This window comes from Vulpes lagopus, chromosome 1 (genome assembly GCF_018345385.1).
Source record: "Vulpes lagopus strain Blue_001 chromosome 1, ASM1834538v1, whole genome shotgun sequence".
Taxonomy (NCBI): Eukaryota; Metazoa; Chordata; class Mammalia; order Carnivora; family Canidae; genus Vulpes; species Vulpes lagopus.
In genome coordinates this window covers 84,773,227-84,799,674 of record NC_054824.1, presented here as the reverse complement: position 1 = coordinate 84,799,674, position 26,448 = coordinate 84,773,227, and the positions used below count along the sequence as shown (strand labels likewise).

Below are 26,448 nucleotides of genomic sequence, written 5' to 3'. Positions count from 1 at the left end.
AAGAATTTGCTCATATTGCAAATTGTAAACAAATGGAAGTTAGGCAACTTACCCAGGGTTACTAATCAAAACTAAGTAAAATTACTGCATCTGAAGCTTCTGTGTTTTTAAGGATAATAATGCAATAATATTTTTTAGTTCTACTCCAATTTTATAATTATAATTATAAAATTTATAATTATATAAACAAAACATCCTCTGTGATGTGTTACCAGTTAAGGAATTCCATCTATTTAGTTTTGAAATATCTATTTAAAAATATCTTTAGAAAGCTAAGACCATCATCTGTCTCAAAAAATCCAAAAAAAATTGGACGCCTTTCTTTCTTCCACTCTTTAGCTGTAGTGGATAATAAATTTGTGCCTCTGTCTAAAAGGATACCTAAAAGGAAAACACCCATGGGCAATGGGGCCAGTTCTTATTTTATTCTAGAGATTAACTTCCGAAATGTGACTTGAATGATTAAAATCACAATGTGAAGCAACCTGGGTGGATAAAAGGAGTAGATCCAATCATGTCATGATAATCTTAGGCTTAGAGTTTGAGGGGCTTTGATTTCTTCTTGTAATTTCTATAGATTATCCTTTTTTTTTTTAATTTACTTATTTATTTTAGAGAGAGGGAGCAGGAGGGGCAGAGGGAGAGAATCTTACTCCACACTGAGTTCAGAACAGACATGGGGCTCAATCCCATACCTGTAAGATCATCACCTGAGCTGAAACCAAGAGACAGACACTCAACCCACTGAGCCACCCAGGTGTCCTGGTCTAATAGATTATTCTGAAGACCACTCATACAAAGCTACAAATATACACCTATCCATACAAATGCCCTAGATAAAGCCTTCCAGTACTTACCTTTAGAATGAAACGTAATGGATTACGATGGCCTACAAGGCCCCATATGATCTGATTTCTGCTTTCCTCTCTGATCTGATGTCTTTCTACTCTGTCCTTTTTCACTCTACTTTGGCCACATGACATTTTTAGTTTCTCTAGAACGCACTCCACTTGTTCCTATGTCAGGGACTTTGCACTTGCTTTCTCCTTTAGTCTTCCCTAGCTGGCTCTTAGCGCTTGGGTCTCCATTTGGAGTCACTTGCTCAGAGAAGACTCCCTCGACCATTTGACCAGAACAGTACCACCCTCCCTGGCCAGCCCCATCCATTCTACCACCTTACCCATTTTGTTTTCTCCATGTCATTTTCAGTGCCTAAAATGACTATATTTATCTAAAAATGACTTATTTCTCTTCCTCTCCCTAGACTTCCCATTCCTTGAAGGCAGGGACTCAGCACTTGAAAAGCCTGTAGCTCCAGTCCTCAGGATGGAGCCTGGCACATAAATAACCTTCGATGGACATCACTGATGGGCCAATAACATGAATTGCACCTATGGATAGATTTCTTTTCGTAAGCAGCTTGAGAAAGGGGGCAGAATCATTTCAGTTTTCAAAGTTGAAGACCCACAATAAAAATTAAGAATTTTTAAGGCAAATCCAGTTTTATTACTTATAGCCCAACTTGTTTAGACTTTATAAATCAGGAACCTCCTTTCGATGACCTTCTGAATATCATCCAGGCACCCAGAAACTTTGCATCTGGATGTTTAGCTCAGAAGGGAAATTGGTTGAAGTATGAAAAGAAGCTTGGGCCCCTAGGAAAACCCGGTAGGTTGTGGGTAGGGACCCTTCACTGAACAAAGAGCAAAGAGGAAGTGGAAGGGAAGAAGAATAAGAGAGTCTGGAAGATAGGAGAGGGAAAACGGAGTGGAAAAGTAGATGAGGACCAGAAATGAAAGTATCAGGGGACCAGAAAGAACGAGAAAGGAAGTAGACAAAGAAGAGAAGGTAGAAAAGAGGAAGAGAGGGAAGCATGAAGCATGGGAGAAGCAGGACTGGGAGGGGCAGGGAAGAGCAGAGGAAAGGCACAGATCTAGGCCCCAGGAGATGAAGGACTCAGTAGCTCTAGATTGAACATGCTCTCTGGAGTGGGCAGGACACATTTCCCTTCCTCTCTGATAAGAGGATATGGTTTTGAAACTGTCTCCCATCTCTAGGGCTCTCTGTTCTTGACTTCACAAATAGCAGGCCTGAAGAGCTCCCTGGCAAATGGATTTTCTGTCTGTGACCAGATCTAAGTGGCAGATGGGGCCGCTCCCCAAGGAGATGCCCCTCCCCAGCCCCCAGCCCCCAGCCCAGCTCACTGTTGTTAGTCCTTCTACAGCCTCAGTCCCCAGCCAGCGCAGCCTCTGCCACCAAAAACGCTGCCTCTGCTTGCTTCCAGGCAGCAGAAGGAAAAAGGAATTGAGCTTCATTACCCTACAAGTTTAAATGGATGGCTCTTTACAAACGACCTCATTATGGATTCCAAGGCATGTTTCAGAAATATTTTTTTATATAAAATGCCCCGTAGGCAGAGAGCACTGAGACCTGGGTTCATCCCCAGGGTTTCTCTCACTGTGTGGCTTTTATGATTTCCTTTAACCCCCAATCTCTTCATTCCTAAGATGGAGGTAGTAACGCGACCCTCAGTTGTTGTGAGGATTTAGTAATGTGACATTTTTCGAGAACCTGGTCCAGTGTAGGTCCTCATTGAACATCATTTTGTCTTCCCTCTCTTCTGATAATCTGAAATAAATAGTTCTCAATGCTCCCCTCTCCCCATATGGCGATCCCCTGTGCAGATCTTCAAATTGGAGGTGGGAGAAGCAAGGATTATCTATCTGTCATCTGTCCATAGGTAAAATAGTGGAAGAGATTTATCCAGCAAATAAAGACAATCTTTTTTTTTTTTTTTTTTTTGCAATCCAAAGTAAAGCATCTCAAAGAGTATATAAATACCACAAAAGAAAAATATATTGCTTAATGGATACTGTAACAGTAGACAGAGAATTGCAACAGCTGTGGATTTAGCCAACTCTCCCTTAGAGACTTGCGATGCAAGGGGAAGATCACAGGTGTTAGAATTGGGCCTATCAGCGTCTGAATGAAAGGCCTGGTCTCTAACCAGCTTTATGCCACTAGCTCAACATCAGTTTTATCATCTCTGAAATAATGTAATATCCTCATTGCTGAACTTAGTGGTTGTTAGCATTATATAGATCACATGTAAAGCGCCCACTATGGTATTTTACTGAACACATAGTAGGTGCCCAATGGAAAGTCACCATTGCTTCTGATTCCTTTCAGCTAAAGCTGTCAGGAGACTTTTTTTTTTTTTTTTTTCTTCTCAGGGCATTATACCTCTGATTTTTATAAAGGAAATTAATGGGCAAATAGGACATGTTTTATGGCCAGCAAGAGAGACACATAATGATTTGTAATCTCTTTTGGGAGTCAGAGACTATTCTATTTGGCCTACCTGTAGCTCAGCAAGATTACGGAGTCCTTACATTATCCGTAATGATTGAGCCTGGAAATCAGCCAAGGCCACAGGTAGTGATGTTAGGATTAATTTAGGCTCCATGTAATTGGTCCCTCAGAAACTGCCATCTAGGGATTCATCAGACACTGTTGGGGTCCCTTAAGGGAAATCATTAATACACTCTTTCTAGGTAGATACCAGCTATAAACTGTAACTTCTTGGACTTTAGTCTTACATTCTTAGACCTAAAAAGAAACTTAAAAATCACCTAGACCTGCAAAATGGGTGGGCTCCAAAAGGGTCCTTCTGAATCTTCTGAAATCATTTGCAACATGTTATATTATACATAAATATGGATGACATTTTTGTATCCTCGCCTTTCATCAGATACTCAGCTGGGACCATGACACAAAAAGATTAAGATCCATTGTACTCAAGCAGTCTTCAGGAGAGTTTGTGTAGATGTGGGTTTTAATGAAAGATGAAACATGCTCAGGGAGGGGTTCAGGTTACATGGTCTGCCCGTGGTCACACAATGAGTATCAGAAGAGAGGCAGTAAACCCAGATGTCCCCAAAACTGAATTTCCCTATTATTGAATTAATTTTTATTTTTAATATGTATAATTTCCATGCTGCACTAGGCACGATGGGTGATATAGATGGATACAAGTGAATATCTGCTGTCAAGAAAGTTACAATCTGGTTGAGGAAAAAAAAAAAAGTAAGGGCCTTTAAAAAAAAAAAACCTCAGGATTAGTAAAGAACCATATGTCTGCTTGCAAGCTGCAGTTTGTAATTGCAAAGAAGGAATTTAGAGGTCAGGATGGTGGGTAGTGTCCTCAGGAAAGAAATCAACGTCACTATGGAGTAAGCATTGGTAAGGATAAGGGCCCTAGTAGTTTGTGTGCATGTGGGGACGGTGGATACGCAGGACCTTATTTAAAAACCTTAAGGTAAAAAAATTTTTTTTAAATAATAATAAAACAATAAAAAAAAAACCCTTAAGGTGATTAAAGTGAATAGAGGGTGGCTAGAGGATGGTTGGTGGTTTCGCCTTATTATATTATATCATTTTTCTCCAAGAAGGGCTCTGGGGTTTCTGCAAGATGGATACAGAGCACAATCTACCCTTACTAAGTCACTTCAAAGACTAGAACTTTTAGTTTATTCCTTAAAGCAGTTTAAATGAACAGTATTTAGGCTGTTTAATCGTTTCTGAAGGACTAAAATATAAAAACTGATTTCAGGACAGTCTAAAAGTAGGACCGTGGCACAATTAGGTCGTGCCAACCCTGCTGATGGCATCCGCCCTGTCACCTGCCTTTCTTCCTGGAGAGGGATCCCGGATTTAGGGTCCGCCCAGGAGCCGTGCCTGGGAACCGAATTACGCTGGTGCCCTCTGCTGGGCAGAGGAGGGAAGCTCAGCAGGAAACAATGGTGCCCCGGGCCTTGCAGCTTGGGGGTGGGGGGCTGGGTCCCTCATTCTGAGCCCACAGCAGCCTCCAGGCTGGATCCCTCTAGTGCTCTTTACAGCCATCCAGGCAGGTGGGCCCTGGCATCATGCCTGAATTCATTAACCAAAAGCAGTAATCGGATTTTTATTGCAAGGAGGTTGTCAGCTGATTTTTAAAAGTCCTCCAAGAAAACTGTCTCCTTTTGCTGGACAGTTTGGGAGCTGGACTGTCCTTTCCATGGAACACAATACCATGACTCATTGTGGGTGCTGGCCATCTTGCTGCAGAGCAATACCTCCTGGGAGGCCAGTGACAGACCTTTTTAAAAAAAAAAAAAATCCTGTTCATTTTATTTATTTGTTTATTTATTTATTTTTAATTAATTAATTATTTTTAGCAGTGGGTAAAGCGCATCGATACCCATCACTGATTCCTTGGCTCAAACAATCAGAATGAAGGCCATGGTGTTAGAGTGAATTCAGAATATCTGCACTGGGGTTGCTGTAGTACCCTGCTCAGCTGATTTTTTTGCTAGAGGTGAAAACACATTCAGTTGTAATTAAGAAAGGGGGGTGAGGGGGGAGTGGTAAGAAGGAAGCCAAAGAAGAGTTGTGAATTCTCCTGTGCGCAGACTGGAGGCAAACTTCTGAACTAAAACGATGGGGGAAGTGGATGAAATGGTCACTTCCAGCACTCCACTTTTATTTTATTTTATTTTTTTAGGATCAATAGCAGGGACGTGGAGGTCCGCCTCTGGTTTCCATAACAACCTGGCTTATTGAAAGCCTGCAGGCTCCACAGATCGCCAATTATCAGCCTTGCAGGGCTTATTAATGGAACTGAGGATCCCAGGGAGGCAGGCAGCTCATTGCTGGCACGTGCCTGGTGGGCTGGCGGGAGGATGGAGGAGATGGGAAGGGGAGACGTGTGGTGAGACAGCAGCCATTTGTCCCCCTGTCACTTGGGGGGTGCAGTCATTCAGGAGGCTGTGTGAGCATCCCTGACGCCTTGAGTGGCTGTGGCTGTGGCTGCTGGTGCAGGCAGCCCAGAAATCAAAGTGGAGACAGTTTTTTTCCAGCCCCACCCTATAAGCCTCCATGTGGAGTAGATCCATATGAATGTATCACACGCCCCGTATGTTTATTGAGCTCCTATAATTAATTGAAGCTTCCTCACAAAGACAATGGTGACTCTATATTTCTAATATTAACTCAAGCCTAATTAACATGTGAAGCCAATGCATATTTGCATCTAACGCATATCTGATAGCTCTGAATTGCTCAGTCTTTGGTCTGGTGCTTGCTTATTAGGTCCTCACCGTTGAACAAGTGCAGCAGCAACAATAAAAGTGCTCTTGGTAACAATACAGAGAACATTTACTTGTCTCATACCAGCCAAGGTACAAGGGTCTCTGCTATGACCCTTGATTAGCAGCATCATTGTCCCTTATGTGGAAGTAAGAGAAGTTAACAACTTAATCTTAGGCCACGCGGCTAGAGCGTCAGTACATCAGGGCCTCATTTCCGCGCCCACTGTATGATTACTTCTATTCTTCCCTTACTATTTAACTCGAGTGTCCTCAAGATAGGAAAGGAACAGCACATTTACAGTAAATTCTATGTTCTCCAGTGTGATTGGGGAATGGAACATTCTGATTAATCAAATGTTTTGATTAATAATTGCCATCTGAATCCAATTGTAATTGGATTTCCATTTGGGAGAGGTTTGGGACATAAAAAAAATATACACAACATTAGAAATATAGTCATCATAGTCATAAAATGCTTCAGGATCATTACACAAATGTCAATTTTTATTGTAATGCAGAAGAGTTAGCTGATAAAGATGTCTGTTTGACATCTGAATGCCAGATGAACTGTTTTTGTGGCCTGGACGTATCAATGCCGTGACACTGTCGAGTTTTATATATTTTGAAGTACTTTAGATGAACCACCCCTGAAACTTAATGGGATCAGAAAAAAAAATCTTCGGGGATCTTTCAGAGTTAGAGAAGATTAATGCTTGGAAAAACTCAAGCTCACTAAATATTCTGGATCGCTGTGTAGTTTATTAAACTGTCTTTGCTAAACCAGAACGTTCCACTATGTGGAAAATGAAATATGAGATTCCCTTTGGGCAGTTCGATCCAAATCTGTCATAAAGCACTGAGAGTAGATCAAGGTTAGCAGAACTTTCGTCATAGTTGCTCAAATAATTTTTATGATTTTCGTCTCCAGAACTGGTAATAGAACTCGTTTACAAGGACCCTATCTTATTGGGGATTGAGAAAAGCGATGCTAAAGCCTGCTTTTTGTTAATACTTAGCATGTCATCTATGCATTTTATATGTCCCATACAACAACCCTATGAGGTTGGTTGGTACTTTATCACCATTGTTTAAATAGAGAAATCAAGGTACAGAAAAGTTATATAAGTTGTTGGGGGTGCACCTGGGTGACTCAGTCGGTTAAGTGTCCAGCTCTTGATTGTGGCTGAGGTCATGATCTCAGGGTCATGAGATCAGAACCCTGTGTTGGGCTCCGAGCTGCTGAGCATGGACGCTGCTTGGGATTCTCTCTCCCTCTGCCTCTGCCCCTCCCTGCTCTCAGAACAAAACAAAACAAAATAAACAAAAAACTTGTGGGGAAGTGGTAGTTTCTAGACTTAAACTCAGGCTGTCTAGGCTTTGAGTCTGTGTTTCCTAACCAGAATTGTCTACACTCACTCTACAATTTTCTTCTTGATCTCTCTTGAATGCACAACAATCACCCCTACCCTCCCACCCTGCACTGAAACAACTTTTGCCAAGTCCCAAATGACCTCTAATTTGCTAAAATCCGGGGGTCAATTCTAAGACCTCATCTTCTTTGGCCTACCAACAGCATTTGGTAGGTGATGGCCTTCTCCTCTTTGAAATGCTTTCATTACTCCTCCTCCAGCACATTATCTCTTCCTGATTTTTCTTCTCACGTCTTGGCTATTCCCTTCCAGTTTCCTTTGCCCTTCCTTCTTCATCCCCTAGCTTCTAAATGTTGGCGTACCCCACAGCCAGTCTTGGACCTCCTCTTCTCCATTCATGTTTAGCCCTTTGGTGATCTCTCCTGGATCATGTCTGTAATTATTGTCTACAATCTGGTAAATCCCAATGTTCCATCTGCAGCCCAGACCTCTGTCCCCACTCCAGACAACTGCTTACTCTACATCTCAACTAATATATCTAATAAACACCCAAAACTAAATATTTAAAAAAACCAAACTCCTGCCTTTTCTCCCTGAACCTGCTCTTTCTTGAGTCTTTCCCTTCTCAAGAAATAGCAGGCCCATCTTTTCTTGAGGCTCAGACCATGTATCCTGGAATTATCCCTGAATTTATTCTTTTTTTTTTTAATGATATTAAGTCTGTCAGCAAATCTTGTTGGCTCCACCTTCAAAATACATCCTAGAACATGAGCCCATCTCAATTTGTCTAACACCCATCTGGTTTCAACAAAAGCCACAGTCTTAAAATGGCCTTGAAGCCCTCCGCAATTAACGTTCCTCTAGGTCCCTGCTTGGATTTCATCTTCTTTTACTCTCACTTTCTTGCTCTATTCTAGCAATACTAACGGCGCCCTTGCTACGTCTCCAGCAACCACGTGTGCTCACAGCTAAACTGTATGCACTTCCTGTTCCTCTGCCTGGAAATCTCCCTCCTCTTGAGGCTCATATCATCTAGTCCCCAACTCTCCTGTTTGACATTATCACCCCACCTTCATCCCAGCATTCTCTATTCTCCTTCCCCCCATTATTATCTCTCTGTTGTGTCACCGGACATGCTATATGCTAAGCTCCATGAGGAGAGGGGATCGTTTGTTTCATTATTGTTGTGTTCACCGCCGTATCCCCAGCAACTAGAACACACAGTGAGTGCTCAATAGATGTGCATGATTCAACAGGTGAGGAAGATGATACATACTTGGGCGAACAGGGTAGCTGAGTAATCCTGATGGTCAATGCAAAGGTGGCAAAGGTGACCCCAAATCGCTGTCATATTCAATTGGTTCACTCCTTATTGCCACTAAAGAAACTTCTCCTCTGCCACATGGGCAGATGTTCCTCCATCTTCCTTTGCCCCTACAAGTTCCTTGGTGCCTCATAAGAGTTCTCACATGTGATACCATCTCTCCTATTGACCAGAGATGTTGGTAACTGGACAGTGACTATAACTAAGCTGTGTCAGTGGCACCAGGGGACCAGCTCCATATCCTAGTGTCACTGCTTCACAGTCATTTCCTACATGGAGCACAGGGCAGAGGGCAAAAATCTGTTTCATCTCCCCATGCAAAGACATGTCTCTAAAAGCTGAGAATCATTTTAGCAATTCAGAATCACTAGGAACTCTGCCCTGATTGGAAATTGCTGACAAAAACACACCTTTGCTTAGGAATGAGCTGCCTTTCTCTCATGTGAAATCATCCAATCAAAGTCATGGAAGCTTTTATGTCTAATAAAGAGTCCTTAGTGGATTGAAATGTTCTATTTATCATAAATTATAGTTAAGTCAGCATTTATCTCTTAGTAGCCCTTTTTCAAGTATGTTGAATTTGCCTAATGTTGATTATAGCTCAATATGACAATGATTGGGGCATTTTTTTCTCACTTAGGGGCATTTCTTCAGAGGAACCACTGTATACAGATCTTCAGACTATATGTGTATAAGTATATATTCAGGCATCTCTGTTGGTTTTGATTGGTCAGAGTGGCAAGGATTAACCTCCACACCATCTATAAGCTTTGGACAATTGGAAAGCAGTTTTGTGACCCCGATACTACCTCTAATAAAAACCTGTACGTCTTCTATTAGAGTCTAACTGTGAGACAGAGTTGCCTGAATAAAGACAAAACACTGAGAGGCAATAAAATCAAGTCTGTATAGCTGTGATGAACTTTGGTGAGAAAGGACTGTTCTGTAGGAGCAAAGAGCCTGAAGGTCCCTGGGAGCATGTTTGTCTGTGGTAGCACTCAGTCAAGGGAGTGGAATGGAGACAAGTGGGTAGGGTGTGAGGCTGGGGATAAAATTAGGTGATGAGAGGGTGGGGGTAGTGCTGCCTAAAAATTCCTATCCAGAAGGAATGGGTGATGGAAGGGACTAGGATTTGAGCATGCAACTGAAAAGCTTTAAAATCTTTGGATTGGAAACCTTGGATGATAGGAACCGGTTAATGAATGAAGAACAAAATATATTTGTATGATTGATGATTTTGCTCTGGATTGGTAACTCTCCATTTCTTACTCGTTCCCACCACCATCCTTTATTTGAACAGCAGCCCAGCCCTTGCATCTAACAAGGGAATGTGGGAGCAGTAGGCAGGGAGGACACTTCAGGTATACTGTGATTAATCTTCATTGCTGAGGGCTTGTAAAAGTGGCAGCTAGTCTTGAGGATTGGAATCTCCTACTCCCGAGACTCCACAGACAATTGTTGATTGTGTCTGTTTACTGTGGAAAGCTTTCATTTACTGAGGAAGTACTTTGGCACTGGCAGGAGGTTGATGGGAATATAATCGTTCCAGCTCGGCTATTCATCTTTAGCAACCTGTGTCCTGACACCTGCTGGGTATGGAAGATTTATACCTTGTCACCATGTGTGTAATGTGCATGAGAAAACCGGTAACAAGGCTAATGCCACCTTTTCACAAAGAGTTTTGTTTGCTCTTGCTTTCTCTGGTACTACTCTAACACTCTCTGCCATTACTCCCACCTTCCTTCTTCCACCCCCACCACCATGTTCCCACCGGATCTCCTGAGAGCCGTTACTCCTCAGCCCATCAGCCAAAGTTAGTGGGTTTCCATGGTTACCAGGCAGCTGGTGTCTAGACACCGAGAGATGCCTTGCAATTGAGCTGCAAATCTAGCTTCTATCATACACACCCCTCTCTTCCCTCCTCCTCTTTCCTCTCATTTCCTCTTTATTTACAGCAGGCATTAATGCCAACACAGAATGGAAGTTCCTTTTGACAGGCCATTAAAGGGAGGAGGGGAAGAGAGAGAGGGTAGAAAAGCCAAACTTGGTGTCTTGTCACATCAGTGAAGTGCGAAAACACCTGAGTGACAGACCTCGATCTGGATTCTTTCTTCCTCACCAAGGATTTTATTTAATTAAAATATTTTAAATTAGAAAACAGTGCCACTAGTCTATTGGGAGCCATAAGCATCTTTAAGAGCCAGTGAAAGCATTTCAGGATAGGCTTTAGCTGATGGCACTGGATTGAGTTAGAATCTTCCATCGTCTCTGGGCAATCAGTGTAATTTCTCTTTCTCCAATGCTCAGGGGAATCAAACATCCCTAAGTATTACCAGATGGAAAACTTGGGGGTGGGATACAGGGACACACGAGGAAGGGCTTTAACAGCAACACATCAGATCTTAGGAAAGTCAAGTTTGATCTCCTTTCTTCTGAGAAAGTGAAAAGCAGCTCCTGACAACCAGGAACTGGACTGGCCCTCACAGATAGACCTTGGTAGTCTCCTACTGACATAACCAATTCCATAGATGCCAGTATCAGACTTTGTGTGATGGCCCAAGACAAGTCTGAACACAGACTAATTATGGGGATTGTTTAAACCATAAAATGACCAAATATTTCTCTATGTGAGTGCTGATACTCACCTAATTCCTTCTGGATAATGTCTGTTCAGATACCCAATCATAAAATGACTCCTGTTTCATGATAGCATCCAACTCAGACCAAAGCTCTGCTTCCTTAAATCCAACTCCAAATCCCCTAGCACAAGTCCAGATAACTCCTTTCTAACCCTGTCTTACTTGATGCTTCATGGTTTCCCACTGTCTGTTTTCTATGAGCAACATGTCAGTAAATCCAACTTTGTTCAACTACAGGTGTTCTAGGTAGTTCTTGGCTGGAAGGTGCTGAAAATCCATAGAATTTCTTTCTATATTATAATTTATAGTCAAATTATTTCAATCAAAAATATTTTTTTCATTTTCTCCTATATCTTCTAAATATTTTCAATGCTATCTTTATCCCCAAACTTATTACTACGTCTTCCTGAGTTCCAGTTCTCCTTCTAAGAGCTCATCAAAATCTAACCTAGAAAACAAAATTAACTCCTAATTGATCTTTCTTATCCCTAGTATTTTCTTGCTTTTAGTCTCAACATGAGACAAGATGACCCAGGCCCCCGGATGAGTTTAAAAGCCTCTACTCACATGAAAACATGTTCAACATCACTTGGCATCAGGGAAACACAAATCAAAACCATAATGAGATACTACCTCACACCTGTCAGGTTTAGAAACCCAGGAAACAACAGATGTTGGTGAGGATGTGGAGAAAGCGGAATCTTCTTAAAATGCTGGTAAGAATGCAAACTGGTGTGGCCACTCTAGAAAACAGTTTGGAGGTTCCTCAAAAAAGTTAAAAATAGAACTACCCTATGACCCAGCAATTGTACTACTAGGTATTTATCCCAAAGATACAAAAATAGTGATTTTAAGGGGTACCTGCACCCCAGTGTTTATACCAGCAATGTCCACAATAGCCAAAATATGGAAAAAGCCCAGATGTCCATCAATAGATGAATGGATAAAAAGATACGGTGGGTGTATATCAATGTATATATATAAATTTATTATGTATACAAAATGGGATATTACTCAGCCATCAAAAAGAATGAAATCTTGCCATTTGCAATGTCATGGATGGAACTAAAGGGTATTATGCTAAGTGAAATGTCAGAGAAAGACAAATACTATATGATTTCACTCAAATGTGGAATTTAAGAAAGAGAACAGATGAACATATGGGAAGGAAAAGAAAAATAAGGTAAGATTTTAAAAAAGGTAAGATAAAAACAGAGGGAGGCAAACCGTAAGAGACTCTTTAACTATAGGAAACAGGTTGCTGGAGGGGAAAAGGGTGGGAGATGGGGTAATTGGGTGATGGACATAAAGGAGGGCACTTGATGTTAAATAAAGAATGACCATTGGGTGTTATATGGAACTGATGAATCCCTAAATTCTACCCCTGAAACTAATAATACACTATATGTTAATTAAATTGAATTTAAACAAAATTTTTAGAAAAAGCCTCTCTATTACTCTTTGGAAATTTTGTAACCTGAATCAGCAGTGACGGCAAAAACATGTGGGTCAGATAGAGTGCAAGAGTTAAACATGCCTAAGCAAAATGGTAGTGAGACAATGACCAAAAAATTTTTTTAAATTTACCTAGTCTAGGAATGAGAATGACATCAATTCCAGGAGCAGGCATAGAACTCAATCTGAAATCTGAAAGAGAGATAATGTAAGGGACATCTCATTGCTAGACTAGGTAAATTTAAAAAGCACCCAGTTAGCTCAGCATCAAGTTAAGTTTGCCCAAACACCAGTAATTGGTCTCCTATTTAGGAACAGTTCCATTAACTAGACATATGCTGGGTTTGCTTTACCTAAGTCCCTGTCTCATTCATCTCATTTGTGTTCTGGTTTCTCTGGGACTACAGCTCTGCCTTATTCTCATCTATCCTCTTAGAGATGGAAATCTTGCTCTAGAATCCATGATCAGAGGGCCCCATTACTGGCTAATTGACTTCTCCACATGTCCATGGTCTCTGTATTCTGGCCACCAACACTTGTTGACCACTCCTCTTGAAGACCTCCTTTTTGACCATCACCTTTAACTATATACTTCAGATACTAAATTATTCTTACCTACCGATACTCCCTCCCATTTATATCGACAGATATAAATAGGTGCATATATAGAGAGAGGATTTTAAGGAATGATAAGGCCACCCTGGTTATATTTGTAGTAATAGTGATTGTGTGCTGTCCAGTATAGATTGAGATGTAGGATTGGAACCAGGAGTAGAGCCAAGGACATAGAGAAATATTTGGCAGTAGAAATTGGAACTTAATGTCTATGACCCCAGGAGACATTAAAGTTTTGTCATAAGGAAAGTATTATGCTTTCAGTGAGGTATAAAGATTAATAATATGATGGTGGTGCTATAAATTGGCTAGCTACCTGGTTATGAGGTCAGGCTTGAAGTCATTAGAAAGAATGGGTTTTCTGTTGCAGAGTCTACAAAAATATGGAAAATTCATTCTTGAATTATAGTCATGTTAAGGGGCAGGGAATAAAAACTAGACCCATAATGGCAAAAGAAAATGTAGGAAACAGCTGAAATAAATGCAGAACACAGTCTTCATTAAAGTTTAAAAAAAAAAGTTGGGGACCCTGGGTGGCTGAGTGGTTTGGCACCTGCCTTTGGCCCCGGGGTGTGATCCTGGGGTCCTGGGATCAAGGTCCCCATTGAGGTCCCTGCATGGACCCTGCTTCTCCCTCTGCCTGTGTCTCTGCCTCTCTCTCTGTGTCTCTCATGAATAAATAAATGAAATCTTTAAAAAAAAAAAAAAAGTTAATGTTTTAAGAAACAAAAAATGCACCAACAATTAAATATTATTTTATTTAAGTTACTGCAATAGAGACTCCAGCTCCCAAGATCATAGTGACTTGGTAGGGGGTGGTTTTCCCTTAGACTTATAGGGAGAAGTAGTCTAGTCAAGTTACAGGTGGGGTGATTTATAATTGGGATTGTTGCGTAGTCAGCAGAAGTACAGTCAGTTAGCTGAACAGGATTTGTTTATCTCTGTGTCTAGCGCATTTCAAAGGGACAAACAGTTCTAATCTCGGCTACCCACTCATGAGACAAAGAAGGGGCAGTTGCAGGGTCTGTGTCTGGCTTTGTCAGCAGATGCAGGCAAAGGGGGGGAAGAGCCATGTTTGGCTTCGTTACAAGTAAACAAAGGAGTCATCCATAAGTCTTCTGGGAATCATGAGGAAGAATGTACAGCAATATGTGGACAAGGGTGTTTTACAGTAAGCCATTTTCTGGAGCGAAAAAGGGTGGAGAGACTTCAGAAAACAAAAGGTTAGGGAATCTTACCATCCTTAACCATCACTCTATTCTGGAGTATAGAGCTCAATTAAAGGTTAACACTGTTAAAAAAAAAAAAAAAGTAGTTGTCAAAAAAAGATCAAGAACAACAGTTAGGGGACACCTGGGTGGCTCAGCGTTGAGCATCTGCCTTTGGCTCAGGGCGTGATCCTGGAGTCCCGGGGTCGAATCCCACATTGGGCTCCCTGCATGGAACCTGCTTCTCCCTCTGCTTATGTCTTTGCCTCTCTCTTTCTGTGTCTTTCATGAATAAGTAAATAAAATATTTTTCTAAAAAAAAAAAAAGAACAATGGTTAATGACAAAAGACCTTATGACTTACAAAATAATTTTCTTGGTGAATTTGAGGAGAGTACTATCAGAAAAATGGTAAAGTCCACTTATAGAGACATAAAAGATTGATGTGAAGAAATTATAACCTAACTACAACTTAGCTTTTCATGCAAAGAGGGAAAGAACAATTTTATAAACTTGAACAAAGAAGCTATTATCGTTGCATTTTTTGACTGTCTGGTACAAAAAAATCTATATATTTAGGATATATTTTGCTCCATGTTATTCTAGAAGAAAGAGCTCTATGAAAGCTTATGGGAGGTAGATTTTAGCTGAATATCAGGAATAAGTCACTGTTAAAGTTAGAATGGCCCATTGAATCAGAGTCTGTCCATCTGCTAGGAGTGTTCTAGGGGATTCTTGTATCTAAGGTGGGGCACTACTGGAGGGTTTCCAAAGCCCCCTTCTACTCTACGATTTCTATATGCATGTAGTCTGGGTACTTTCACATAAACAGCATTTTGAAAGAAGGAAGAGAGTAGAAGGCAGATTTTAGACATGAGGTGTGCCTTGGAAAATGGCTTTCTTCGAGAAAAACACCAAGTGGAGAAAAGAGAGAAAGCCTTCAGGGAGAATATCTTTCAAATGGGAGTATTATATGGCAGGCGGAACATATACGATTGTGTATCTATCCCAGGCAAGCCAAGACTCACTGTGAATCTTTTTATTCTTTAACTGCTTGTTGTCCCAATATCCTCGAATAGCCAAAGCTATTACATTCTTTGCCACAAAGTAAAGAACTTTCTCCTCTTTGACTAAAGAGAGAAAAATCGGTACAAATACAAATATTACTTTTTCAATATAGTTCTGGTTGTGTTCCAGTGAGTGCTATCGATTTTTAAAGCAATTTTTCACTCAAAGGCAGTGCCATAATTTGACAGGCCCCAGGAAGCCAAAACACACAATGAGTGCAAAATGAATTGTCCCAGTAAGAGATGGGGATTGCATTTATTTACCCACGTGCATGCATATAACACAAACAACTTTTATAGGCCTTTCTTATTACAATAATATTTTTAAAATTAATTTCACAATTGAGTTAAACCTTCTCAGTTGGTTTTTTAACACTCTGCTTCCATCAGGAAGTGAAGGGGGTGGTAGGTGAGGGGATGAGATGCATCTTCATTTCCTCTTCTTCAGGACACAGTAATGGTCTTTCACAGATTCCTAGATATGACAGCTTTTGTAATAATTTTAGCAGTTCTGGACTTTCATTATCTGGTAGCTCTTTAGTCATTTAGTTTATGAAACCTACCATAGTTGATGGTAACGTTTCAGCCCAAGTTACTAATTTTAGACGTCCCCATATTTTTCTTCTCTGCATAGAGGGACCCCTATGTGCAACCCCTCACAGTCTGTACACAACATATTGAAATTTGATACAGCAATAATCCTTAGTCCTGGTTCTGAAAACATCTAGAGTATCTAAATGTACTTCTGGAACCACTTAAAGCAGACTTATACTGAGTTTACCTCTCATTTCACAAAGAGAAGGAATGGAAGGAGACAGTAGAGAAGGGGGGTGGGAGAGAAAGAGGGAAGTGGGTAAGGAATGAGGTTGAGGGGAAGGGCAGGAAAATAGATTTGTGCAGTGTGTTTAGAACGACGGGAGAGAGACGCAAGTCCAAATCGAGCAATGGAATCCACTCATCCCCAAGGCTGTGAGAGGTATTATGGTATTATGGGGAGATCTGAATTCTAACTAACTATGTGACTTTGGGCAAGTCGCAGAGACCCTCCATCCTCAGTTTCTGTCAGAGGGAATGAGGGACTGAGATCAGATCATCTCTAAGACCTCCTTCAGCTTCCACTATTCTGTAATTTTACATACAGTTACAAGCCAACTCAATGAAAATATATATAGATTTTGTATTTTTGTCCTGAATTATGTGGTTTCTCCACTTGCATTGATAAAATTAGCAACTACCACATCTTTAGTTTTCTTTTGTACTATATAGATACAGCCATAAGGGAAAAAGTAGGCAACAAAGTTAAATAACGGTCTGGCTAATCTCAAGTACCACCCAAACACATCATAGAATCACAGCAAGGCACAAGCTGAATGTGACTCATAAATGTAATGCTTTCGTTTAAAAATCTAAATGTTACCTAAGCAATAGATGTTCACAAGTAGGAAAAATTTTTATGCAGCTATAGTCTTTATTGGAGTGACTCTGACAGAGTTACAATCATGTCTAGTTTGGGCTTCTATATTTTAACCCTGGAGTCAGATAACCAAATCATTTAATCAAAAATCAGATCATGAGACTTGACAACCTAGGATCCGTTTTTGCTTTTAAAGACAAATGTTGGGGATCCCTGGGTGGTGCAGCGGATTGGCGCCTGCCTTTGGCCCAGGGCGCGATCCTGGAGACCTGGGATCGAATCCCACGTCAGGCTCCCGGAGCATGGAGCCTGCTTCTCCCTTAAAGACAAATGTTGAAAATACAGTCTTTGTAATAGGCATATTAACTCGCTCTATGTTAAAACATTACAAATGATTAGTTGAATTTTTATTTTTATTTTTCAATTTTATTTGTTTATGTAGTCTCTACACCCAATGTGGGGCACAAATTCACAGCCCTGAGATCAAGAGTTGCATGCTCTTCTGACTGAGACAGCCAAGCACCTCTGATTAGTTGAATTTTTTTTTTTTTTGCTTAGTTGAATTTTTAAATGAAAACCAGTATAACTCGGAAGATTGTTCATTAAATTTCTTAAGGTCTGGCAGATACAAATTACTATACTTGCATAACTGATCACTAGATGAGATTTATGGTGACTATAATAGAAATACCTAAGGAAAAACAAACTTGAAAAGGCTGGTACAGTGCCTAAGCAGCCTGTTTCAAGGAAAGTGAAAAACTGTGGGAAAGAAAAGCTGAGACATAGACTCAATGAAAAATGAGTCTGATTTATGATAAATGATAATCCTATTCAATTTTTCCCATCTCCTAAGTAGGGACCTAAATAATTAATATCAAAACTTGAGGGTCTGATTTTTAAAAAATACTAACTTCCTCCAAAGTGCTGCAGGAGAAATTATAGATAAGCCTTGGTGGGGAGAATGCTAACTTAACCATATTTTAACAAGATTCCAAAAAGTATCATGTTTTCTTACCTAGAATTTTTAAAAGAAAACAGTCCTTCCTACTCCTTCTTTACTCTGTCCTTCAAAGTCTGCTGTAATTCCTTGCTTTAGAAGGTCCAGACATTAGAGTGTTATGCATAGGTAGGAAGAAAAACCCATCAGAGCAGTCTCTACACAGCCCCAAGGACTTCTCCCCCAACATATGCCCTGTCCCCAGAGGACAACAAAGCTTCCTGGAAATTTAAAAAAAAAAAAAAACTTTCTCATAATGAAGTTAAAAAATCTCACTGTATCCAATCGTTTTCCTTAAGGTTAAAGACAAGAAGTCTTAGGTCTCTTTCAAGTCTCAGACTCAGTGATTATTATGAAATAAGGAAATTTTTTCTTAAACTTGGATGTGATGTCTTGTGCCTGGAGAATTGCCATGCCCTCTGTAAGTTGCCTACTGGATGCAGGATTTACAATATATCTGGGGATGGGCATGACCTAGTTCTTGTTCATTCAATGTGGTCAATTTTTGCTACAAAATTTGTGGAATCAAATGGAGCTAAAGCCAAAGATACGGTTATTTCCTTTTGAAATCAGCTGCTATTCTTTGGGTATGAAATAAAGGAGACTGTTCTGTTCTTAAGCAGAGGCAATAAGCAGAGAAGTTCTGCCTTTGAAACATCACTGTTTAGCAGCCTTGATTCTTGCATCATACATCATAGAATCATTCCCTTCCAGTTTGGTCAGTTGTCATCTTCACTGTTTTAATCATTTCTGGACTCTGGCCCTTGACTTCAAAGCCTTTTTTCAAAGAATGATTTTTTCCACTCTACAAGCAAAAAGCTTTGTTAAGTCACAGATTTTTATCTCCCTTTCTTAAACTATTTGAAAAAAAAACTGGAACTGTGCACTAAGATTGATATTAGCTTGAATTAGTGGAGAGAGGGAGATGTTAACACACATTTCTTAGGCACATAGGTAAACAAGATAGTGACAGTCTCATTTGCTTATCACAAATCTATGAGATAGATATTAATATTATTTCCACTGATGAGGAAATAGAAAAGCCAAGGAAGATGCATATTAAATACCCATATGTGAAACCCCTCAATACACTGCTTGACACCTAGTAAACATTAAGCCATTGTTAGTTCCTGTTCAGTCACTGGTAATAATAGGTGACACTTATTGAGCACTTACTGAAATAGGTCTTAAATACCTTGAATAATTAACACACTTAAATCTTAGAACAACACCATAAGGTGGGTAACAATACTACCGTCAGTTACAGGTAAGGAAAATGAGACAATAAGAGGTTAAGTTGCTCACTCAAAGTCATGGTAAGTGTCAGAGATAGACTTTAAATGCAGATAGTCTGTTTCTAGAACCAACTTTCTTATTCGCTACTCTGTCATCTAAAAATAGTTATGCTTTTAGTACATATCTATTTTTTACATTTGGGTTTTTTTTTATCTCAGTAGTTTGTTATAAAATTAGAAGATAGACATAAAGTTAATTTTAAAAAAGAAAACAAAAGAAAAGAGAAGGAGGATGGCATAATGCTTTCCATGGCCATGAGCCAGGATAATGTGGAGGTTCCTTTCTGTAATGCAACCTTTTGAAATTCAGACAAACCCCTGCTATTTAAACTTTACAGGTCCACACTTTTTCTGCTTGAGGCAATTCAGGTTTTATCTACATGTCACAAAGCATTCTTGGGATTTTTCTCTTTTTTCCATATATTCTTTCCTCTATAAATATTAAATGCTTATCTTGTGATAAGCATGATACTTAGAGTTGGGGTTAATATACATGAATTGATTCACTAGAAAACGTGTGTGTGTGTGTGCGTGTGTGTGTGTGTGTGTGTGTGTGTGTGTGTGTTTTCCCAGATCCTTTTCTAGGCATTTGGGATTTATTAGTGAACAAAGTAAATTAAAAAAAAAAAATCTCTGCCTGAGGATCATAACAGAAGACTTGGTCTAAAGGATCATGGATGTCTTTCTTGAGAAATTAGCCTGGATGTGAAACCTAAAAACAGTGGCATAACAAGACTGGTGGGAGTGGTCTTTCCTAATGGGGGGAAGTGCTTTATTACTTACTTTGTTTATAACTGTCAGAGCATGGTTTTAATTAAAAGGTAGACCAACGGGGGGGAAAAAATCTCTGCCTTTGTGAAGTTTAAATTCTAGCAAATGTATCCTTTTCCTTTGGAAAGTTATTCACAGTCAAGACTCAAAAGTATACCACAAACTGATGTATAATGCAAAGGATATAATTTCCATATAAATAAAGAGTAGGAACTGACTAATTATGCCTAGGATAGCCTTGGAGGTGTGGAAACAACATTTGAGCTGTGTCATGAAGGAAAATTAAGCAGCAAACCAGAATGATTCAAACCTTGAAGACTTGCTATGCACATTGACTGAGGTAATTGGCCCGTCTCCCAACTCCAGCACTTAATTTTTGGCTAAAGGAATAAATCTGGTCCCATTCTCTAAAACTTGAGCTTGAGATGGGACTCTTGTGTGGATGCTTTATTGGTGGAAATCTGTAAGGGAGTGAGAAAGAAGATGGACTAGGAGAAGAAGACAAGGATGTGGGTGCAGGAAAAGTGAAGTCTCAGCCTGATGCCACAGAGAACTCTGAAGTACCAACTGTACCACAGACAGACTGTTTTGCCCAAAAAAACAAGAACACTAAAGTCATTAGGGGCAAACGGGTCATCACCTTTGGTTGGGTTGATTCACAGTTCATACCTCCACTCAAGGTGCAAGAGTGGGCCATTGGCAGCCAACACCTCTAGCAGCTGGAAGATGGTAGAGAGGATCTGAGAGGGCACCAACAGTATCTGTGACAAGGAGCACAGGACATCTGGGCCTAAGTAGGGATGTAGAAATGTAGTAAAAACTTGAATGGCAAGCAAAGGGAGAGATAATATTGTGACTTAATTTTTTTTGCCACCTCTTTCTGCTTTGGTAGGCCATTGATAAAATCTGAAATAGGCATTCCTTATGTTTTTTTTTACTTCATTCACTAAAAAAGTCTTGAAGTATGAATACAGATGGTCCCCGACTTACGATGATTTGGCTTACGATTTTTTTGACTTTATAATGGTGTGAAAGCGATACACATTCAGTAGAAGCTGTACTTTGAAGTTTGATCTTTCCTCAGACTAGCCCTATGTGGTACGGATCCTCTCGGGAAGCTGGGCAGTGGCTGAAGCTCCCAGTCAGCCAAGGGATCACAAGGGTTAACAACTGATAGACTTACCACCACTTTGCACCCATACAGCCATTCTATTTTTCACTTTCACTACAGCATTCAATAAATTACATGAGATATCCGACACCTTATTAAAAAGTAGGCTTTGTGTTAGGTGATTTTGCCCAGCTGTAGGCTGATGTAAGTGTTCTGAGCATGTTTTAGACAGGCAAGGCTAAATTATGGTATTTGGTAAGTTAGGTGTATTAAATGCATTTTTAATTTTTGATACTTTCTTTTTTTAAGATTTATTTATAAAAGAGAGAGAGTGAGAGCACAAGCCTGTGCGAGCCAGGGAAGGCGCAGAAGGAGAGGGAGAGAATTCTCAAGCAAACCCCCTGCTGAGCACAGAGCCCCGCACAGGGCTTGATCCCAGGACCCGGAGATCATGACCTGTGCCAAAATCAAGAGCTGACCGCTTAACCAACTGAGCCACCCAAGAGCCCCTGACTTTTGATACTTTCAAATTACAGTATGGGGACGCCTGGGTGGCTCAGTGGTTGAGCGTCTGCCTTTGGCTCAGGGTGTGATACCGGGGTTCAGGATCGAGTCCCGCATCCAGCTCCTTGCAGGGAGTCTGCTTCTCCCTCTGCCTATGTCTCTGTCTCTCTCATGAATAAATAAATGCAATCTTAAAAAAATAAAATTACAATGTGGTTTTGGGGACATAGCCCATTGTAAGTCGAAGATCTCTGATTTAAAATTAGCAGAATAGAAGAGGCATTATTATTCAGGACTCCTGATTTGAAGCTGGTTCTTGAAGACAAATATGACTGTTATTTTGATGAAAGGGAACCTCTTTCGTTTTGAAATCAGGGTCCGCAAATGTATCTTCTTGTTACAATTAAAAAGTCTTACTCCAGATACCAGCCTGCCTTCTTTTATTTTTCCAGTGAGAGTGTTTTTTTAAAAAAAAATTTAATCTAGTTTCTGTATTTCTCATATTGAGTGTATTCCTTTTTTTTTTTTTTAAGGATTTTATTTATTTATTCATGAGAGACACAGAGAGGCAGAGACACAGGCAGAGGGAGAAGCAGGCTCCATGCAGGGAGCCCAATGTGGGACTCGATCCTGGATCCAGGATCACGCCCTGGGCTGAAGGCAGGCACTAAACCACTGAGCCACCCGGGCTGCCCTGTTTTTAAATTTTTGAATGCCTTTTGACCCTACCACTGATTTTACCTGTGGCCAGATTTTCCAGATTAATGTTATCTGCCTGCCTGGCCTCTATGACGATGGAGTTTGTAAAGGCTGGAGACTTGCAACGAAGCCTTTCTCCCAGCTAGGATTCTCCTCACTTGGGATACTGGGAAGTGAAAAGGGGCGATGGAGAGCTGAACTCCTATCAGATGGAATTTTGGACTATTAAACAATAGTCCTATGTCATGGGAGCCATCAGGGCTTGTGTCACTCCCCGTCCCCCGCTAACTAACAGGAAACAGTGTCTCACTGGATCTTCAGTTCAACTGCCAGCTTGGCAGAGAGTAAGATGAAGGGGTGGAGCCCCTTGATCAATATGCTAGAGTGAAAATCCTCCCAATTTTTGTTTTGATTTTTAACCTCTAAAAGTTGAACTTAGGCATTGTGAGAACAGTAAGAAATAATGAGAATACTGTTTAATTTTATGTATTTATTCCATCTTGTCCCAAAAATGATTTAGGCCAACAACGAGAGCCACATAAATTGTCATTTCTAAAACATCTTCCTGCATGTTTCTAGTGGAGGAAGGTAGAACACTAGTTTTTGATGGTTTGGCAGACATTCTGTATAGAGAATGTTTAAGAAGTTTTCAAGGCCAGTCAACTTGTACATTCTTTGACTTTTGTCTTAATTTTTCCAGAACAAAAATCTTCAGGAAAGAAGGAAGGAAGGGAGGAAGGAAGGAAGGAAGGAAGGAAGGAAGGAAGGAAGGAAGGAAGGAAGGAAGGGAAGGAAGGAGGGGGAAGGAGACCAAAAAAACACCAACTTTTGTTCTCACTGTTAGAGATCTTAGATTCTTTCCCAACCTCTATAACTGAATAGTTATTTAATTAATAAATCGCTTGTATCCTTATTTTCTGATCAGAGACTACAGGCACGTTCTAGGGGAGAAGTCCTCTTGATCATTTATATGAGAAAGAAGTTTTTTATCCCTTTGGGAAATTGTTTTGTTTTGTTTTGTTTCTCCTGGGATGACAATGTTAAACTTGATTGGTGTTTTTTTTTACACAAATCTCATTTACAGGTCGGATTAAAGTCTCAATAATTCTACATTTTAAATTTTATAAAGTCCTTTCAAATGCCTTCTTTCAGCTTCCAAACAACGTGCAATAGGGTGGGGCGATCATCATTCATATTTTTTTGTAAATTAGGAAATTGAGGCAAACAAAGGAAAGTAACTTCTCCGAGATCATATGACTAATTGGTGGCAAAGTCAAAGTTGGAATACAAATCAGCTTGGTCCTAGGCCTAAACTTTTAAGAGAAGTAAACATATGTGTGTGTTTCAGATATCACTGGGACACCCCCACCATACTGCCTTTGAGTTTTCTCCTCAGTTAAATTTTTGTTAGTCTTCTAAATTCTCAAGTAAATAGTGTTATAAGCAATAGGATTATCCTCTCTTTCAAAGGCTCAGAAAGCAAGAGGTGGAGGCATAGGCGATATCTGCATCATTCTGCTGACATCAGAATGGTATATACTGACTCGGTGCTCTGAAAGGAATTTAAAATGTAAAACATAGTTTTAAAAAGGGGGTTCGAAATGTGGATCCCAGGGACATCAAAAGCCATGATCCAGGGCAGCCCGGGTAGCTCAGCGGTTTAGCGCCTCCTTCAGCCCAGGGCCTGATCCTGGAGACCTGGGATCGAGTCCCACAAGGGGCTCCCTGCGTGGAGCCTGCTTCTCCCTCTGCCTATGTCCCTGCCTCTCTCTCTCTGTGTCTCTCATGAATGAATGAATGAATAAATAAATAAATAAATAAATAAATAAATAAATAAATAATCTTTTTAAAAAAACATAACAAAAACGTGATCCAGGCTCCAGATTGAAACCTGGTCTACAGCTCAAGCGGAAGACCACGTATATGACAAAGGAATGTATAGGAGTTAGCTACAGAATGGGTTTTTTTATTATTCTTTTCGTTTGAGCCTTTGAGATGATCATGTTTAATATTCAAGAAAAGTGAAAAATAAAAAGAGAAAGCAAACACCCCAGCCCAGTGTGATTGGTAGAGTAATTGTGGGCATGGCCCCAGGATGATAGCAGCTTCTATTTAATCAATGTTGACAAGGCTGGGGAGAGCTGGGCAGGTCCCAAGAGATAATGTTTTACTCGGAAATCCACTCAACCTAATTTCAGTAATGTAGGGCTGTGGAGGGCCCTGGAGCAGAGCCAGTAAACAGGGCGATTAGAGCCCAGGGTAGGCGATGGCAGCTGGGAACACCGCCATCCCTCCAGCAGCACTGCAGCCCGGCTGCCCTACTGAGCACTGGAGCAGCCGCCGCTGCATATGCTGCTGGTATTTGCTCACCGACCGAACACGCAGACGTGCTATTTTCACCCTTTCGAGGAAGTGAATGAGATGCATAAAACCAAGAGCTGCTTCCAGACTCCGTTTCAATAAAGATCAGAAAGCCAGTTTGGCATACATCTTTTAAGGACCACTGATCACCCACCTGGGTCCCCTTACTCTTTTAAGGCTACCACCACACTGTTCCAAGTGCATACAGAAAGGACTTCTAGCTTTCCTGCTGTTTTTTAAAAAGATATTTATTTATTTACTTGAGAGAGAAAGAGCACAAAAGGAGAGGGAGAAGCAGGCTCCCCACTGAGCAGGGACCCTGGACCCAAGGTTCAATTCCGGGAGGACCCTGAGATCATGACCTGAGCTGAAGGCAGATGCTAAACTGACTGAGCCACCCAGGCACCCCTTTCTTGCTGTTCTAATGTGGCCTCGATCTTTCTTAGGAATGGTGATTATGTATCGAGAATGTGAAAACTACTAGGGTTTTCCATATTTTGAAACTTCTGTGGCTTTATTAAAGATACTCAACTTTTCAAATCCAGGAGAAATTATGCCCTTTGGGGCTGAGTTCTTGTCTAGCTACGACCACTTGGAGTGGTCCTTCTCCAACAAACAATACACATGACAGCAATGCTGCCGTATAAATGTGCTAGTGATTACTAGCACACCAGTTCCAGGAAGGTAAAGATTCTTACTTGGTCTTTTCATTGCTCTAGCCCTGCTGCTGTATTTGCAATATGTTGAGTGGAGTGTGGTACATATTGAGGCTCAGGACCTTCTACTGAATAAATAAATGAATGAGGGAACACATTCTTTCTTCCCTTTTTTAGTGTTTTCAACTCTAGTGCCTTCGAGAATACATGACTTACTGTCTGTGATGTTAACTTTCTTCTTAAGTTAACACAGAAATGGTAAAATTCATGGAGACCCCCAAGAACATGGTCGTTTCTTTTCTTTTCTTTTTTTTTTTTTTTTTTAAGATTTATGTGTTTATTTATTCATGATAGACAGAGAGAGAGAGAGAGAGAGAGAGAGAGAGAGAGAGAGGCAGAGACACAGGAGGAGGGAGAAGCAGGCTCCATGCTGGGAGCCCAATGTGGGACTCGATCCCAGGACTCCAGGATCGCACCCTGGGCCAAAGGCAGGGGCTAAACCCTTGAGCCACCCAGGGATCCCAACATGGTCATTTCTAAGAGGTCTTTGAATCTGAAAGAAGTAATGTTTTTGTCAAGGCTAAAATACCAATGCCAGAGAAGGTTATAGTTCTTTACCAGATGGTAACATCGTCTGTTTAAATTGACTACCTATTGGTTTTGAGAATTTAAATATTTCGTATATTTAATATCAATAAGTATAAAAAAACTACCCAATATCTTTTTTTTTTTTTTTAATTTCTGCCTGATTGGATCTAAATTCTGCAGTCATGAAGTCTCTTGAGTCCTTTATGGTCTTTTTTTTTTTTTAAAGAACTTTTTTCTCCCTTTAGAC

The 26,448-nt window shown here is 40.4% G+C and overlaps 1 protein-coding gene across 2 annotated transcripts in view; it reads left to right on the top strand.

Moving 5' to 3' along the window:
* Positions 1–26,448, top strand: part of GAP43 (growth associated protein 43) — a 102,112-nt gene that overhangs the window by 69,304 nt on the left and 6,360 nt on the right. The window lies entirely within an intron of this gene.